Genomic DNA, 19689 nt, shown 5'->3' with positions numbered 1-19689 from the left:
TAATGTATTTCTTCTTCACAGACGTCCTGTGAAGTATTACTTAACTTCAGCAGTTCAGGTTATGTTATGCAACCACAGCATTTCTTTACAGAGGAGGTGGACGGATGACGGATGACACCACCTCTAATTTACCAACGTACGTCCCATGTTTTTCTTTAACCATGAACATGATGTTTCTCTGGGCCTAAACTATTTTTCTCACCTAACCATTAACAAGTTTTTCAAATTTTTCCCAAAAAATCTTACATATAATGGCACTGCATTGTGTCTACGGAGTATTTTTGAAGGCTGTTTTCTTATTCGTTTTGAAGGACTTGTTAATCCTTCCATATGTGTGTTTGTCCATCTGCGCGAGCAGCTTGTTACAACTCAAGGTTACGTTTTATGGCGAGGCAAACCTCCAGGGGGCGTATTAATTATGACGGGAGCAAAGGAGGAAGTTTGGTGACGTAGAATATAGGGACTTTAAGGCCCCATTAGCAGGATACATTTGCTAAAGTATACATATTATCTAGGAAATGTAGTGGAGTAAAAGTTGCCAGAAATATAAATAACGAAGTAAAGTACAGAAACGGGAAAACTCTACTTAAGTACAGTGACAAAAGTAATTGTACTTCGCTACATTACAACACCGGTTAGCAATGTACAAGATTTTGACCCAGGAGACTGTAATGTTCATTTCCTGTTCGAAAAGCCAATGTCTTTGATCGTCAACCGTGACTGTTTGTTTGCTATTACAAACTTTGGTGTCAAAGGTCCTCGAACCTTAAAGAATCACCCCAACCAAAACTACAATCTTTTCCTGAACCTATAACCTGTCTTTGTGCCTCAAAACCGAAAAACCCTGACAGTTCCATAAGATGTGCATTATTGTAACCATGACGACCGAGGTCAAGTAGGCCTGGCTGGTGCCATATTTCAGGAGAAGCCCCCATGGGGTTTGTACAAGAGGGTAACGACCTCCATGGCCTTTCGGGTCGGAGGACTTGTTCTGGTGCCTCCATGTGGTCGTCCTTAAGGGCCTGTGTCTAATGTAGCACATTTAAATCACAATAATGACATTGGCCGTGTATTATTCCTGATAATGCAAAGTAATATGTAAAAGAAAAAAAGCGTGCAGAACAAACAGAAGAATGGTTTGAATCGCCATTCGTGAAGTAGAACGTTCTCCGGGCGCTCTCCCATGTGCACGTCTTTGCAGTCAGTGCGGCAAACGATCAAAGCCAGGTGACAGCGCGACCACATATTGACGGTAATTGTGTAAAAAGAAGAAGAAGAAGGAAGAACATCGGTCGCACTGCATCTGCAAAGCGCTTTGGCGAAACCACAAACAAACACGCTTTCGCGAGGGCGAGCGGATGGATTTCATTGTGAAACTCCAAACATGAGCCCCGCCCCCCCCCCCCCCCCCCCCCCCCCCACCCCCCCCCCCGTCACCGTCACCGACTATGCGGCGGCGGCCGAAGCTCGTTCATTCACGGGTCTCGAAAAGGGAAGCGTGCACACGAGCGACATGTGGAAGTCCTTTACCCGCAACCCGGCGGGGGCCGCATGGTATGGCGCTATTATCCGACATGCTCGGAGCGAGGGGAGAGGAGAGCCGGGGAGGCTCGGGCGGATGAACCCCTTTTTTTTTGTGTGTGTGCGTGTGGAGACACTGGTATCTGATGGAGGGAGAAGAAGCCAGCGCCACTGCACATCTCAAGAGCCCCTCCACATGTGGAGGCAATTATGTCAAATGGTGTTCTCCGGCAATTCCCCCTAGTTGAAAAGAAATCACTGAAATTCCCATCCCAGCCTCCGTCTCTCCGTCTCGCCGCTCTCCCACTATTAGCGCAGGCATGCAGCAGTACGCTCGGGCCTCAGGTCTTGCGGAGCCTCGCCTTGATTATTATTTTCGTTTTCTCTGCGGCGCTGCCCGGCTCGTGATTAGAGACTGTCAAGGTCTTCTTCTCTTCTTTTGTTGCAATTTTCCCCACCCCAAAAACAACTTTTGCCCTTGTGTTGTGCAGTAAATGTGCCGGACTTTGACTTTCAAACACTTGAATTAATTATGAGGCCCCCTTCCATTGGGAAGTTTATCATTTATGCCAGGCCTTGGTGAGTTATCTGCTCTTTCCTTTCCACCAGTTTCCTCTTATTACTGATAAACCTTGAGTTTATTGCTGCTTTGATTTTTTCTGCTGCGAGATCATTTGGGATGTCTTTTCTCTTTTTCTCTGACACGTTCATAAAGTCTTGAGATTCTGACGTGCTTTTTTTTCCCCCTTTCCCTGTTCAACCACTGACTGCAGCTGTTTCGACTTATGTCAACTACACAATTCTTGAACACGTCACGTCCCGGGCGGTTGGGGTTTTCTTGGCCACAAACATGTAACGGTTAGTAATAGGTCGCTCAATATTAAATACATTTATCCAGCTTGGCCTGAATCTTTTTGTAAAGTAGTTTTGATTTCCACGGGAGAAACAGTTAGCTACTGTTTGTTTTTCTCCAAAAATATATTTCTATTTCTCTGTTTACTGCTAAATTAGGACCACACCACAACACTTTGAACTTCACCTTATGTATGAAATGAAATATGAATTAATTATATATTGTTGTTATTTCTAACAGGCTTTCAGGCTTCGACACAGTGGCTGAGTTAAAAGGCATAACTTTTTGTTTTCCTCGCCGGGAGCGAAGAGCGGCAATTAAATCTTTCACTGATGCAACTTTTCTTTTTCTTTTTTAGACAGATGGTGGTTATGTAAGAAGACATGCAGTCTCTGAAGAACAATGGCAATTATAATCATCTGTCGGATACACACAGCACTATACTTTTTGACAAATACTCCTTATTTGCTGCCTCAATTTCCATAAAAATCTTCTTTTTTTTCTTCTTCTTCTATGAAACACATTCACAATTCCAATGAAACACATCAGTTTTGGTGTCAGTCCATGTAAGTCAGTGTTATGGGCAGAGATACTGCAAAGTTGTGTAGCAAACCTTACTGGAAACCAGGTTCAAGTGGTGTTGCACAATTCCAGGAACTTACCAAATTGTTTTTTTGGTTGTGCTCTTGAAGCAGCAAAGAGAACACTTAGACGAAAATTAGATTAATAACCGTTTTCGATTCACAGTGAACTTTCTTTAAAAATGCCCACAACCTAAAACAATGGGGCAAAAACACAAACTTCAGACCTTCAGAGGCAACAGACTTCATCAAAGCTGAACGTCACGCTCTGTATCACAGCAAACTATGTATTAATGTAGTTAATACATTACGCTGTACATGTCTGTACGTAGGATATGGATATGCATGTGGGTCAGTAGATGCTGTAGATTACATACACTGTAGATAAATGCATGGATACGCATTCATTATTTCCATCAATGCCTTTGCTATGTACTGCTGTTCTTTGTAATTAACCTTTGCATGTTCCATTAATATGTTGTTAGAGCCCGACCAATATATGGCCGATGATGTTTCACAGACGTATTGGTGTGTGAAGCGCTCATGGTTACTAATATGAAATCGTTCATTGTACAGAGTAAACAATGCAGAAAAAAAAAATGTGCATGTATGTTTACATTTTATGTTAAATAAAACAACATCATTGTTCTTATTTTAAGTTCTTTATATTTGGTTGAAAGTGTTTTTATTTGTAGTTTTTTATGATAAAGTTTATGGTTAAAGTAAAATATCAAGCCTCGATTATATTTCTTCGTCATAAAGGTTTGATAATGACATCTTAGGATTTATTTTATTAATTTTTTGAATTAAGCCTGAGCTACGAGGATGTGAGACTCTATTGTGATTTAATTTACGACTTTACTCTTCCCCCATACTCACATTTCCACTTAAGAGTTTAACTGCATTAAGAGTCAGTAAATAGTTGATGATTGGTCCGGAAATTGGTCATTTTTACGGCGGCTGTGCTCCAATATCTGTCTGAGCGATGCCCATACTGAATCGTATGGGATGAGATGGGACTGAACATAAAGTGGAGTCTTGACTTCCTCCGTGCTGCAGCGTGACCTCGTGACATTCCCTCAGAATGTGATGGAGGCGGAACATAATGCGTCTGATTGCGCTGATCGAGGTGTGGGAGTCACAATTCTGTCGCCCCAACAATGAGCCATCAGTCGCTCAGGAAAGAGAAGAAGGAGAAGAAGAAAGAGGAGAAGCCGTGTCAGGGGAGGACGTTAACTACAGGAGGGGCAGCGGAAAGTGGAAATGCATTTCGTGGCAGTTTAGTGGATTTTCAGAAGCATCCATGTCCGTTTTTTTGTAGTTCGGACGGACACTAATGGGTCTGTAATGTTCCGCCCCCCCTGGCTCAGATTACAGATTACATCACCGACTCAAAAGTGGTCACATTCAATGAAACAAAAATTTCCAATCTGTTCACTGCGTTTTTGAATACAGCCGTTGTCTGTTGCAATCAATACGCAGTCCACCACCATTTAAGAATTTATGTTTTTGACCCATGAAACTTCATCAATCAATATTTATTCTTTCTGTATTAATAAAAGATTAACTGAGAGGAATCAGTCACAGTGACAAAGGAATTGACCTCTGACCCAGAGTAGCTTTGTAGCCTCTTTTAGCTCGTTTAGGTTGCATTGCCCATGAACTTGTTTTTCCAAGCTCAAGCTAAAAAAGACAATTGTGCGGAAATCTATATTTTCAAGATAGTTACACAAATCCAAAAGAATGATAACATTGCTCCATGTTTAAGGGTTGAGTTAATAGACAACAGGTCTACAACACATCAGACCAAACAAGTTCGGAAGGTGACATGTCAAAGTGTTTTTTAAAGGGAAAATTAAAAATAATGTGAAAATATTCTTAACTCCTTTAACTTACATCTGGGTTTTTCTTACACAACTTTATTTTGGCGAGCATCGGTGGCATAAGAATCCATTCTGTCGCTCTAAGTTCAATAAAAGTAGAAATACAGTACGGCAGTGTAAACATATTCCATTAATTCCTTCAGTAAAAGTGTGGAAGTAGCATCAGCAAAGTGTGTAGTCAACGAATTCAAATGAGTTCTTATGATGCAGTTTTGTTTTATTGTATATATACATAATGATGTTGGTCTTTTTTTTATTATTGAAGCGATTCATGTTGCAGCAGGCTGCAGGGTGGAGCCGCTTTGAACCGTTTCATATACTGTACTCAAGGTTCAAGGTTTTTTCGAGACTCAGGTCCCAGCGCACAGCGTAATAAATACACAATGAAATAAATAATATCTCAAGTAGAGAAAGAAATGTCATAAATCTTAAATAGAGAATTCAATATCTAAGAATAAAGAATACAAAAACAGATGATCACAGTATTGCACTAATTTCAAATTCAATATTATAGAATTTTAATGTGTACTTTTATGAGCCCATCATGTGTTTTTTTTTATGAGATTTTGAATCAGAAAAGCAACTATTAACTTAAAGCTACAGTGTGTAATATTAAGAAGAACTTATTCCCAGTGATTGAATATGTTGTCTATAATTATGTGTTCATATCTGTATAATCACAATTTTTCTGTCAACTCTGAATAAGTTAAATATAGTTACACAAGGTGGACCCGAAAAGTGTCCCCCGTCGGTTACTCAGTGGGTTGCGGTTTGCAACTTTACCACCAGATGCCGCCAGAAAAATTACAAAAATGACACACTGGGGCTTTAAGTTTTCAGACAGTAGTTGAGTAAATGTATCGTATTACCACCACTGATAGCAGGTACAGTGTCAACAGAGGAACTGCAGAACTGTATTGTTGTAAGTTGTACAAATGTATTATTTACAACCTAAAATATGTGTAAACTGTATTCTGTGAATAAGTTCCTATTTCTTTCCCTTTTGACTTGAGATCAGGGGAGATTCAGTCCCGACAACTTTTACAAGCCAAGAAAAACATTCATCCAAAGTCGTGTTCTGGAGAGATCCAATGCAGTGAGGTGAATTTGACCCCAGCCAAGGGAATCATTTCGAGAATACAAACGTCTGCAGCGCCTCCGCGCTGTCGTGACCATTTGGTGCCGCACAAAGCCGAGAGACAACCGTATAGTTTCATCTGGACATTAATATTCACCAGCATCTGGCTTCAAAGAAAATCCCTTTACAAATCCAGGAATCTATCTCCTATATGGATTTCAGGCGTTGACATTTCACCAACGCGGGTGTCCCACCGGTTTAACGGCTCAAAAACTGCATCTTCAGCGCTTCGCACTATGTATTATCCCCCCCCCCCCCCCCCTTATTTGCCAAGCGGAGTCTCTATAGGTTATATATAATTCATTTTTGTTCCCCCAGCTGAGGCGAGGTTAGACGTATTTGAATAGCGCATTTCGACAGCAGCTAATATAAATATGTATTATTGAGGTGAGATCTTTTCAGGATTCTGCTCATCGCTCTCACTGTATGGATGTGCCAATCACGACGGGAGCGGAGAGCCGAGCAATATGCACCGACTACATAACGAGCAGCGCATCGCACTTCTTTAAGAATGAGCGGCGCGGCGGCTCTCGGATCATGCTCGTTTTTATTATGCATCACCGGCGTGTGTTTTGCCCGTTTCGTTGGCAAAACCATAAAAATCCTGTTTACTTTTTTATGTATTTTCGAAAAATAAATTGATTCTGACTCCGAAATGTTGAAATAACCTTTTACCCCTTCCACTGCAAATTAGACACTGTGTTCATGGATGACTGAGCGCCTTCGGGATTTGCTTTGCGCGGGATTAAAAATGAAGAACTAACTGGATGCATGTTGGCCATTCACTCTAATACGAGGTGTATTTACATTTTGGTCTTTGGCTGCGGTGACGTTAAATGCTCCAAGCGCCCCTGGGTGTCCCCTCCGTATGAATTCCCCCCAATAATCAACTAAAATCTTCAGTTTCCAACTTTCCATCCTATGCCCCGATGCAAATCTCTTGCATCATTATATTTACCTTTTTTTTTTCTTTTGCAAGACCCAAGTCCATGGCCCACTTTTGCGCAGGAATAAAACAAATACAAAAGAGGCATTCCCATCAATCACCGGGGCAAACATGTCAAGATTGCCCTAATAAAAGGGAGTTGTAAATAATGTAGGGGGCCAGATATGGCGCGCAGCACCATTTGCTGTGTGGAGATATGGGCTATAAAAAACGCAGAGGCGCTGTTTGTCTCAATCTGAGCTGCTTCACTCTTTTCCCTGTTTGCCACCAACACGGCCACTAACAGCGAAATCGCCAGATTCTCCGACGCGTTGAAGCAAGAGTTTGTTTTTATGACTTTTTGGCAGAAACAGTTGCACATTTGTGAGGCGCTTCTCGTCCGGCATTTTTGTATCAGACTGGGGGGGGAAAAAACGTGTGCATGATTGAATGCTGTTGCTGCGCTGCCCTGCTGCAATTTTTTGATTTCCTGAACATATTTTAAACCAGGCAGGAAGAATGCACAGACATGTGCAACATGGAATACGAACACGCACGGTCACGGTATGTTTGGTGTGGTTTAGCATATTTACTCTCTCAGTTTAGATTACTAACACTCTGCACAAAGTACAGACGAGGACGATGGCGATGGATGAATGATGGGAATGACATTAGTTCAAGAGTATTGGGACAAAATGGAAACTTGACCTCATGGTGCCGGATGGAAAGTCAGGAGGATCAGCAAAGTTGAGGTGGAAGTCCCTCAAAGAGTTATGGATACATTTCACTCAATTCAAAAAAAAATGTGAACCTAATCATGACGATCAAGAGAAATAGTTTATGGGGTTACAAGCGTCAGCAGGATTCGTATTCTAACAAACAGAAGACAACAACAACAAAATGACGGTCTGTACCAAAAAGAAAAAGAAAAAGGTGAAATATCAGGGTCCGTCTGATCCCTCTGGGCACGATGGATGTCTGTGCTAAACTTCCTGGCAAGTGTCTCCAGCAGCTGTCGAGATGTTTCACCGAAAATGTCAATATTTCTGGTTGCACTATAGAGGGAAAGTGTTGGGGGATCAAAGTCGGGAGGGTTCATCCTCTGGGGAACATGAATTTCACTGAAATCCATCATTCGGTTATTGAGACATTTCCGTCCGGACCAACGTGATGGACGAGCTGGTCCACCGACCAACAGATCCACACGATCAACCCTATGGAGCCGTGGGACTAGCATGGTTAAATATTAAGTTTAAAAAAAACAAACATTAATTCCAGAAATTCCTGGAATCCACTGCGCCATGAAGCCTTAATTAATTCAATTAAAAATAGAGACAGTGAAAAGAGGAGAACATGCTTTGACATCAGTCATGTTTTTGCGAGCATCCCTATAGACATAAACTATTCGCTGTCGTTGAAAGTTTTCATCCAGAGCTTCCTTAAACATTTTCTGCGCGCACCGCTCATCGTCTCTCGCTTTGATCGGTGAGCATCCGAGCAATAACCCGCGGTTCCCCCCCGGGCGTATTACAAAAAAGACTTGTGCAGAGCCTCCGTGACCTTTGACACAAATACTTGTCCGACCCGGCGAGCGAATGAAAATCACAAACACTCCCCGAGAAAGCCTGTAACTTTCCGTCTCATTGGTTCTAGCCGGTGAACCCTGGCCCCGGGTCGGACGTTGTGATATGCAGAGTGGGGCCGCTTTGATATACGTCTCACTGTCAAAATCCATACACTTCGCCAAGCCGTCTGCGGCGCGCCGCGGGAGCGTTTTCTCCCGGCACAATGGAGATGTCACACGGGGACATGTGGAAAGCTAAGAGCGCCACTCTCGCCCCCCCGGCCCCCGGGAGCCCCTGGAGAACACGGGGGGAAACCCCTTCACCGACATAAAACAAAACCTGCCCTTCACCTCGACTACTGTACACTGCGCTCCCGCTGCGTGTGATGATAATGAGAGCAGGAAAGGAGGCAATGACTTTGTAAGTGACTGGGAACTGATATACGAGGGTCCGGTTAATTGTTTGCCTTTTTACGAGGTGATGAATATCGCGTTGCCCCGTAACAGGACGTCTGGCAGAGTTCCATTTGCCCCCCCTCCCTCCCACGTTCACATTATGTATTTATGACTGGAAGCAATTTTCTCGATGAAGTATTTATGACAGTAAGTTTGGTTACTTAGTTCATCACACACAGGGCTCCGCAGTGTCCAGTTACCGTGAGTACGCTTTATGATTTTCAGGTTCAGGGCAACGAGACGGCGCCGCAGTCGTTAATCACACAGCATGTCATTTCAAATAATTACATTAATGTGTAAATTCCATTAAATTAGGGGGTTATCTGGAGTATCAGTCATCTTTTCATTTACGTTGTGGACATTATTTCTATGAATTCTAATATTATTGCTCAAATAGTCAAAGCTGGACAGAACAATCAGTCACACAATTTTAGTTACATATTTTTAGCGCTTTATTTGATGGTAAACCAAAATATTATGCATTATTATTTTTCCTGAAAAAATCTGCACACATTAAGGCAAGTATATTAGATCGAAGGTGAACCAGGAAGTTAGTCTGTGATGGATGTCTACAATGGTTAGTTTTGGTCAATTCGATAATTTTTCGATATTATTTTTTAGAAACTGTGGGTTTGTTTAAAATTTGTAGGATCATTTAGCTGCTTATGTTTCTTGACTCAAATCCATTTTAGAGAGCTCCCCTAGATGTTGATGTTCCTATATGATAAATATGACTTATCAGATTATGGCCATAAAGCGACAACCAGGTTTTTATTGCATACACAAAAAGGAATGAGGGTTACGTTAATTACAAATTTAAATTTCCTCTTTCACTGAGAAAAAAACACTAATTTTGACAAATCAAAACAGACAGAATCTTCTACTTTATGCTGAGCTGACCTGCGGTACAATACAGTAACGGGCCCCTTGATTTGCCTAAAGAGTAAAACACACATGGATGTAGATACCAACCAGACAAGGTGGACATTTTTGCCCTAAAACCTCCGAACTCATTAGGTGAACTGACCTAATGAGGGCCCCGGAGAACAGTCCCGTTCAATTATCTGGATCTTAAGGTCCTGTCTTGAAGTCAGAATCTGTCGTAATCTCTCCTCGGTAACTTCAGGTTTGCACGGTGTTGCATATTCCCAAATTAATCTCTTTAATCCAACAACCTCCCAGCAAATCAAATGGGAATGGAGCATGAGCCCCAGCAGTTCACTTTTGCCTTGGGTGCTCCGAAATTATTCTCTTAGCTTTGACAAAAAGGACAAAATACTGGATACAGTATGCGGAGGCGAAATCCGTGCGGCCACATTTGGCTCGGGGGCTCCGACTTGAATCCTGTGACATTTTGCCGTCACTTGTCATCTCACAGTGAGTGACATGCCAGGTTACCCGCCGAGTCCAAAACCAAGAGTCCAATCAACGTTACCCGGATTCAAAATGATTGACGCTCTTTGAAGACATCGCTGCCAGGAACCCGCGGGCGGAGTGAACCGTCTCAACCAAGCGACCCCTCTCTCATGCACTCTCTTCTCTCCTTTGCCAAAGAAAACAAGCGTCCAGCAAAAATTCAAAGCATCACCAGAGGAGCTGCTCTCCCTATCGTCATTCAGAGGCGAAGCGGGCGGCGGGCGGCAGCCAACAGGGGTTTGTATGATGTCTTTGAGCGCGTCGCTCCTGTGCAACCTCAGGGGCCAACGAAAACTCCCCGGTAACAGCCTGTGGATTGTGCCCTCACCTGGCTGAGGGCACAACATGTACATTCATGAAGCCGAGCAGCTCGTACCGGACTGCTCAGACAGGGCGCTCTTTCACCCCGCTGCTCCTCGTTTCCTGGATGAGAGAATTCCCACCGGAGAGCTAGTTAGAGGAGGCGTCCGAGGTCATTTTGAAGGAAGGCCATGAAAAGGCAGTTGCGCTGTGTATATTTCACACTACGGGTTTGGCTTCACAACTTCTCATTGTTGGTGAATTCCACTTTTTTTAAAATTCCATTTGCAAATTTGTGAGGATACTACTCAAGGTTTCGCTTTAGCAACAAGTCTTAGCCTTATTGAAAGATTTTCCTGCTTTTAACTTCAGTTCAGGAAAAAGCTACAAAGGTGTTTATGCATAAACACGTCCTTTTCTGTTCAAATGCAATGAACAACAGAGTTGTTCAGCAGTGTTTTTATCTGTGGGAAATACTGTCACCGTGCTTGTTTGGGCTCTGTTCCCCAACCATGGTTTGGGAATTTATGCAAGTGCATGAAAGGCAACGTAAGCATGAATTTTCCCTCAGCTGAATAAATGTCTGTGAACTGTAAGTGACTGAATGAATAAATATATTTGAGATTTGTAAATTATACACTGATACGCTCATTCCTATTGATTTTGTCAAATGAGACAGTACAAATTGTTTTGTCAAATATTTGCATTTAACAGTTTTTTTTCTGATTTTGGCCACCACTGAAACAATCTGTAAATAAACAATTTTCCTTTTTAGGTTAATATGGAAAACTTGTTGGCAAACATCCTCGACACATCCAACAGACATAGAGCCAAATCAACATTCATCTGTAGTTATCTTTCTGGTCATTCAGAAGAGTGTAAGATTAGGATTCATTCTACTTTTAGCTCCCTTTTTGGTCTCCACCTACTCCTAGTTGGAATTTTGGCTCTTCAATCGCTCAAAACTCCTCTGTATCCACCTGCTAGTAGCTATTGTTGTTTGTGGGCCTTTAAGTGCTGAGCAGGTAACATGCAGATGGTATTTTGTCACTAAAAGAGGCTCGTTCAACAATCATTTATGTTAAAGTAAAACTCAAGGTATAACTGAAGCGTTCAACTTACTCAGAGTATTGTGGCACTGCACTTATACCAACAAGTACACAAGTACACAAAAAGTAAAGTTAATACAATCAATTATTATTTTTTTCTGCCCATGCAATGTTAACTGATCCCAATAAGAAAACCAATGGCAGTCATCAAGATATCTCTTTTTCTGAATGAACATAAAAACAAGCCAATTTGAGAAAACCTGAGTGACCCGTCTGACGGAGCCCAGCAGTGATGTAGAATTGAGCGTCGAGTTCCGGCGCGCAGCTGCCGCGGGAAAACAAATTCTATACTCACTTCCCTGGCAACGTCGGAGTCCAAGGTTCACCCGATGTGACCGCGAACATTTTAAGAACCGCTGAAAAATAACACTGGGACACTTTCTGAAAGACGTCTCTCTCTGAATGTTCTTTTTGCCGCATGCTGGGAAAAATTGGAACGCCAGTCGACAGGGTGCCGCAGAGAGAAGAGCTTAAAAAAAAAGAAGAAAAAAGTATGATGATAACGGGACAGCATCTGAGAGATCACAACTTTATGTTGTTGAACATGTCGCTGTCGGAACTCGTCACAGAAAAAGTACGACGCGGAGGATCGTCAACAAATCACCATGCGAAGACAAACACGGGTTCACGACTCTGCTCTCACAATGCACCGCGAGACAGCTTTGTGGGGGTAAACTATGTGACCTCCGCTCGGAGGGATGCAACACAACAGCACTGTCAATCATAGGACACAGGGTTTGACTGCGGGCCACTGGTGGTCTCTGCCCCTTTAGTCCATAGTGAAGGGGGTTTTGCAGGGTGGGCAGCGGGGTAACATTGGCCCCTGCATAGACACCAAAGACGTTTGTGTGGTGCAGGCGCCAGCTGGTCGTGACTACTGTAATCTCTGCCATTGATTGAAGGGGTTTCCCAGGTCTTTTGGGGGTACCCCCCCCCCCCTTCCCTGATGGAGCTGGCCCACAGTAGAGGGGGGGGGGGCCTGGCTAATGGATGAACACGCCCCGGGCTGCTTTCTGATGCCGTCCGATGGGGCTGTTGGTCGTGAAAGACGTAGCCAGTGGCAGCCACAGAGAGATATGCCCTGCTGTGTGGCTCTATAGGGCAGAGGGGATTTTCTAAAGACAGAGGCTGGATGGGTAGTATAAAAAAAATAAAAGAAGAGGTTTAGAGAAATACTGACAAAGCGCAAGAGCGAGCGGGTTGGGGGGAGCAACTGTCGGGTGCCGCCGCTCCACAGAGCCATTAGGGAATATTTCGAATACTTTTAAATACCTTGAAGTGGTATTGACACATGAGCAAAGAGAAGAAGCGGAGAAGCACACATGGCATTTCATCCGTTGTCAGCGCACACACGAAACAACATCAACTGTGGGAGTTTAAAAGACATCTTTTGTAGGAGGATTGGATCCTCGCCTGCAGGATTACAAAAAAGAAAATATGGAAGGGTTGCAAGATAATTCATGTGTCTGATGTTTGTGTGTGTTAGTGTGTGTTTTATCTTTGTTCTGTTTTTATGCAGGTCTTCTTTGAAAAAGACATTTTGATTTCAATGAGACGACCTGATTAAATAAATGTTATGAATGCAATAATTTAGGAACAGGAGGCAAAAAATACACCTCCGCTTCACAAAATGATGTTAATGTTTTTGACCCCTCTCTTAATCTGCTTGAATGTGTAAAATTAATTTAGAGTTACCTTTCATCTCGCCAAGATTTTTCTATCAATCAAATTCTACCAACCAGAACTCTAAAGGTCCAGCACTGAACAGAGGTCGAGGGTCTCCTGAAGAAGCAACTGTAAAATCTTTCATACCGCCAAGAAAAACATTAACACTTAGGGGCCGTTTTATAATCTATAACCTCCATTAAAAACTAACAGAACATTTTCACTCCTGTCTTTCACAACAGAGAGGCGCAAAGCTAATTACAAGCCAAAATCCGACATGAACGTGGTGTGAAAAAGGTAACATGTCACCGTGATGAACAGAGCAGCAATGATAATGCTGCTGCGATTTGATCTTTTTTTTTTTTTTTAGCTTGAACGTGAGGTTTTTTGTTGCTAAAATTAAAAAATAAACATCGTGCCTAAAAGCTGTTGAAAATGTGAGCGGAAAAGTTAGGAGTTCGTTTTTAAAACAAGAGGCGATATTCGGAAAAAGCTACACATAATATTCAGGAGGGAAAGTAATCGAGGAATGTGCATTGATCAAACCCTCCATTAAAGGCGCAATACGTGATTTTAATCCAATACACTTTTCGTAAAATTTCGAGCAAATATTCCCCTCACGGTCCGCTAGCTGTCGGTCCATTGTGCGTGCCAGGAAAAAATTATCCGTGTGTGGTTTGTAAACATCACTCCCCGACACCCTAAGACACGTGTTAGCGACAAATGCTACGACTCCTGGGTTTAGCGTGGTTAGCGTCTCCCATCCCCAAAAATAAAAAAACCCCTATATTAGTCCAAAATCGCTTACTGCCCCTTTAATATCTGGTTTGGTTTTTTTTAAAGAAGGAGAAAACAAAGAGCTCTATAAAAACAGCATCCATAGTATGGTTTCATGTCCAAATGTAAACATCCATGACACTGAACAGCCTTACAGTTTCTTCTGGCGAGAGCAGATACATCACCGCCGCCTGCCGACTTGAAATCCGAGCGATGGCGAGGGCTGACGTGCTCGGAGGCTGAGGGGGTGGTGGTGGTGGTGGGGGGGGGGGGGGGGGGGGGGGGGGGGGGGGGCTGGGGGGGGGGGGGGGGGTCTCCTCGGGGGCTTACCTGAGCCTTCAGATGCAGCAGACGACAGGCTTCTCCATCTAACAGCCCTTCGCTCTAATAACCGCAAGTCCCATCTCGGAGAAAGCCCCGCCGCGTGACTGATCAATGTCGACAGGTAGTTTCGAGGCCTCTGCTGCTCATATTGCCCTGAACAGGAAGAAGCACATTTTCCTGGGGGCTCAGCTGTACTGTATCTGCCTTATATAATAAACTTTATTTGTGTAGCTCCTTTCAAAACGCGCCGACAAAGTGCTTCACAGACAATAAAAGCCAGAGGGGGTATTAGGTAAAACACAGATGTAAGCACCTTTTTTTTAATCCACTTCCAACTTCGTAACACTGCCGAGCACTTTTGAAATCATAAAGCCAAACATTTCCGCCGCAATTTCTGCTTGAAGTGACTGTTTGTGTTAACGCCAATGACAACATTAAATTTGATGTCTGACTCATGACTAAAAGGGGGAGAAAAGCTCCATTGTGTGCAAGACGAGCTAAAAGTGATCTCTCCGGTGAAATGCACTTCCTTTGCTTCTCCGCAACGCAAATTGGGCAGACACTCCAGCTGCCAACTTCAATACCCATCTCGACGGGCGGCACGTCACACGGTCAGGCAGACGACACCCGCCATTGGCCGGGCCGCAGTTCCCATGGAGACCGCGGCCTCCCTCTCCCTTTCCCGAGGAAAAGCGTAAACAGCGGAGTGAAAATGGGACGATTCATATAAATTGTTTCCTAATCTTGTTACTCCTCATTTCCATGCTGGAATGGATATTGGATTACAAGTGTGCTTGGGAGTGGAGGGGAGGCCGGCGCTGCAGAAGAGAAAGACGAAGAAGGTGGAGAACAAGTTTTTCCGATTTGACATTTGACTGCATGGCTTGGTGCAGTGTGGCGTCTTCTGCTGAACAATCACATATGGGTCAGTGCCACTCTGAGGACTATACATCACTGTCAGAGTCAACTGATATATTTCTAATGCCTGCGAGAAAAAAAAAATCATTTAAAAGGCACCTATCAGTTGTTATTATATGATATGATTATGCTTTCAATAGGACTCTGGCCTAAAGTCACGCTGCAGGAGCAGCCGTGCGAGGCCGTGCCCGACGTGTTCAAAACTGACAAGGCTGAGTCGCTGATGTCTAGCAAGGGGAAGCCATTGCAGGACACAATGACTGGGCACCGCGAGCCCAACCGGCCAATCCATTGCGTCCATGTAAAAACTCGCAAATGTCTGCACCACATTCCCTGGCAATGCGTCCGGTGGCTGTCGAGACAGACGGACAAAACCTGTGTGTGATACGCATAGTTTCTCTCGCAACTTACTTTTGCTGAATGGCTTTTACATAGGCTGATTTGAGGGTTTTATTTGATGTCTTTGATATTTAAATGTTGTAGTCTAGGATTTGCTGTTTTTTTTCTATTTTAAATTATACTGTGGCTATTATTTAGACTTTGCTCGTCGTCTTTGATCTGTTCTTTTTCATTCGTCCTTTGTGGAGCACTTTTGTAACTTTTGTTGTTTTTCAAAGGTGCTATAAAAAGAAGGTTATTTGTGTTGTAACCATATACAGTATCTGCATCAAAGCCTCTACATTTGTAAGTTATCATCCCCCTTTCCCCTCAGTGAACTCCTTTTTTTCTTTTCGTACTGCAGGACCCATGTACTGTCAAAATAAATCACCTTGGTTTCGCGGGAGTTTCAGGATGAGATATGAATTCCTGACGCTCCCACTTCCTCTGTCAAGGCGAGCTTGACCTATTTGGACCGTGGTAATCTCTGGCTCTTTTGTGCCGCTCCTGATGACACTTTACCTACAGCCGCCGCCCCCCCCCCCCCCCCCTTTTTCTTCTTCTTCTTCCTTTTCTCCCATCTGAAACACAAGACAGAGGGGGGTTAGCCGCTTCACGGCTCCTGCATTTGCTGGTCTGCTGGATTTCAAAAGGAAGAGCTATCTTTGCACTCCCGAAGCGTAATGTCCCCCAGGTCAGGGCTCTATATCATGTCCAGAAATGAAAAGACTGCCAGTGGGCTGGGGGCCCATGAAATAAACACCTCTTGACCACCGGCACCCTTTTGAATTCATCACGATGCCCGTGACACACAACGGGAGAGCGAATCCATGCGGCATCAATTGACGGAATTACGAGACAGCATACACAGGACTTCCATCTTCTCAACAATAACTAATGGCTATTTTTCAAATCAGCTTGTTTTCTACTTATGCAGGTGGCGAAACGATATCACTTACGGACCACGGCGCCATTCATCATGTTTTGCACACCCGTGTTCAGGAGAGGAGGGTTTTTTTCTGTTTCCTGCAGGGAGAAAGCAGAGCGAGGTTAAACAGGTGGTTCCCGGTGTGAATTTAAATAACCCGGTGAGCTAGAAACTGTATTACCACTCCCACCGCATGCTCACATTTTCCAGTTGTTTTCCCCATGTGCTGCTGGCTGCGGATTAAGCCGCGCGCAATGACAATGTTAATCCCCGGCATTACATCATCTCGTTTGTGTTGCGAGTAATGTGTCCGTCTTGATGACGTGAAGCCAATCTTTTGTTGCTCCTGCAAAAAAGAAAGAAAAAAAGCAAACAAACAAACAACAACAAAAGCGATGGATTTTTCCCAAATCCAATTAGGAGTTGGCGCCGGGCTCTCACTGCTGATTGCGCGAGCTCGCTATTGTATCTTAATGGCACAAAGTAATTAGCACAAGTGAAGACAGTCCATTAAAATCATTATAGTTATCATCTAATCAGAGGATAGGGAGGGAAAAGGCCAACTGTTTCTCAAGGACGTGTATGGGTCAACAATAAAATCAGCCAGGGATCAGGTCATCCCATCTGACATTAACGGTGCCGTCAACAAGGTCAAATGTAAAGTCACACTCCAAATTGAAATGGGAATTTGGTGAGGAAATATGAGTCGCTTTGGATACAAGCATCTGACAAATTAGAACAATTAGTAAATGTAAACTATAAAATCATTTAACATTTTTACACGTATATATGGAAAAAGTGTTGGAGCTTGTCATCTGGCATGGGAGCGTCCAGTGAGGCAACCTAGTGAGAGGCAATGCACAACAGAGGAAGTGTCCCATTTGTCCTCGGCAAGAAACTACAAACGTCAAAGAATTTGTCATCCGAGCTCCCCACAATGTTCAGAGGAGGCCAAAATAATAATTTTTTAAACGAGGGAACCGTGGAAAAACAAAACCATGACTCCAGATGAGAGCCAAGAGGTTGGTAGAGAGATTCTTTTTTCACAGACAATTCTACTCTACTCGCAATGAAGCAGGTGGAAATTTACCCTTCCAGTCTCACACTCCAAAGATTTTCACCTGGAAGTTAGGATTAGAAGCGATGCCATTGTGTGTGACGGTGTTTTTTTGCAGAAGTGTGGTAATGACTCCTATAAAGCTTTACCGAGGCATTAAAATGAAATCATTTCGAAACAGCATTGAATTACAAATCAGAGCTTTATGGGGGGAACTTCAAACCGCAGCTGGCGGGGGCAAAGTGGAAACACTTCTACTTTTGGAGTTTAAGCATTTTGGCTCGCAGTCTACGGGAGAGTGATTAAAAAAAAGAGTTAACAAAGGTGTTTCATTTTGTATCAACACAGCCAGAAGTAAAAGGGGCGTGAAGACCGAGGTCATCAATGCGAAAGATGTGTGTGAAGAATTTGCATTTATGAGCGTTAAAGTTGGGAAAGGGTTAGAAAGAGAAACACGTCTGTTGGCTTGAAAACATTCACAATCAATGACTTGCTGGGCTCTCACCCAATGCCGGGCCGATTTACATATCAGCCACATGTATGAAGAGAAAATAAAAACCCCGCCTGGGGTTCTGCGAGAAAAGCTCAGGAGCCAATGTCTTTCTTCAAATCTCCGCTTCTCGAAAATCTATATTCTACATTTGTTATTGTCAGCTGTGTGAATCTCTTTCGAATTAAAATGTTAATTTTCCGTCTTTTTTTAAACACTAAAGACCAAACAGATTCTGCTCATTATGTCATAGAAAGGAAACCGAGGCCGAGCCCGAAAACACATCTCACTGTGGTATATCTGAGCTCGGCCTTTGAAGTCATAAGTCTGCTAATGCTTCCTGTTGGACCAGAGCTTCAAGGAGCTCCTTTTAATTGCTCCCAGAGAAAGAGGGGGGAATTGTTAAGGAGTAACAGATTCTATGTAAAGGGGATTACAGTAATCTAAATACAAAATATTGGCAGCTGTACTCTGTTAGGCAGCTGTAATAAATCCTGTCTCTTCATCCTCCCCGTATGTCCATGTTTCATGTGCGGCTTTCGGTCCATATGCTTTGGGATCGGCAGGCGCGGGAGTTTTTTTGTGGAAAGTGAGCTGGTTGTGTTTCAGAGAGTTTGTTTTCTGCATCCATTTAGTTTGACTTCACAAATTTTGCCCATATGGACAAATGTATTTGCTAGTTGACTACTGTAAAAGACAAGACCAACTGCAACTGTAAGACCAGACCAGGAACAAGACACCTTTCCCCCAATTTCTGTTGATGAATGAAATCATATTAACTTTCTTGAATGTGTTGCCAGGCTAAATATATATATATATATATATATATATATGCAAAAAGGAAACAAATATACAGTATGGAATAAGTCCTGACAGTTTTAAATAATGACTTTGCACTTTTATGTGGCAGATCCAGTGTCCGCGCAGGAGTGTAATGACAATTTTTTCCCCCTATACATAAGCAGTCTCTGTGGGGCCCCCGAAGCTATGATGCAGATTCATTTATGATACTGTTCTAAAAGTAACTAGCTAACTCCTACTGTATTCAGGTAGTAAAAGTTACAGTTAGCTAGCTAGCAATAGGAGCTGTGTCGATCTCAGCTAGGTAGCTGCTAGCTAGCTAGCTGTCGTAGTAGGAGTTTGCTAATAGCTAGCTCACCTTTCTTTTGAAAGAAATTCATGAACAGTTGTTTTTCCCTCGGTTTGTTTTTAATGTTTTTCTTTTCTCTCTTTTCTATTCCGGGACCCAGACTTTACTTTCTGCAGGGAATGCATCACAAAGTCACTGGTCAGAAGATGAGCTCACAGATTCTCGTGCTGAGTCGTGATTGGCGGACTAAACCATTTTGTAAGGGGTGAGAGGTCCCTCAGGGAACCTCCACAATTTTTTTGAAAAACATAGTTCA

This window comes from Scophthalmus maximus, chromosome 9 (genome assembly GCF_022379125.1).
Source record: "Scophthalmus maximus strain ysfricsl-2021 chromosome 9, ASM2237912v1, whole genome shotgun sequence".
Taxonomy (NCBI): domain Eukaryota; kingdom Metazoa; phylum Chordata; class Actinopteri; order Pleuronectiformes; family Scophthalmidae; genus Scophthalmus; species Scophthalmus maximus.
The sequence above is the reverse complement of the archived record's forward strand: the minus strand, read 5'-3'. Positions refer to the sequence as shown.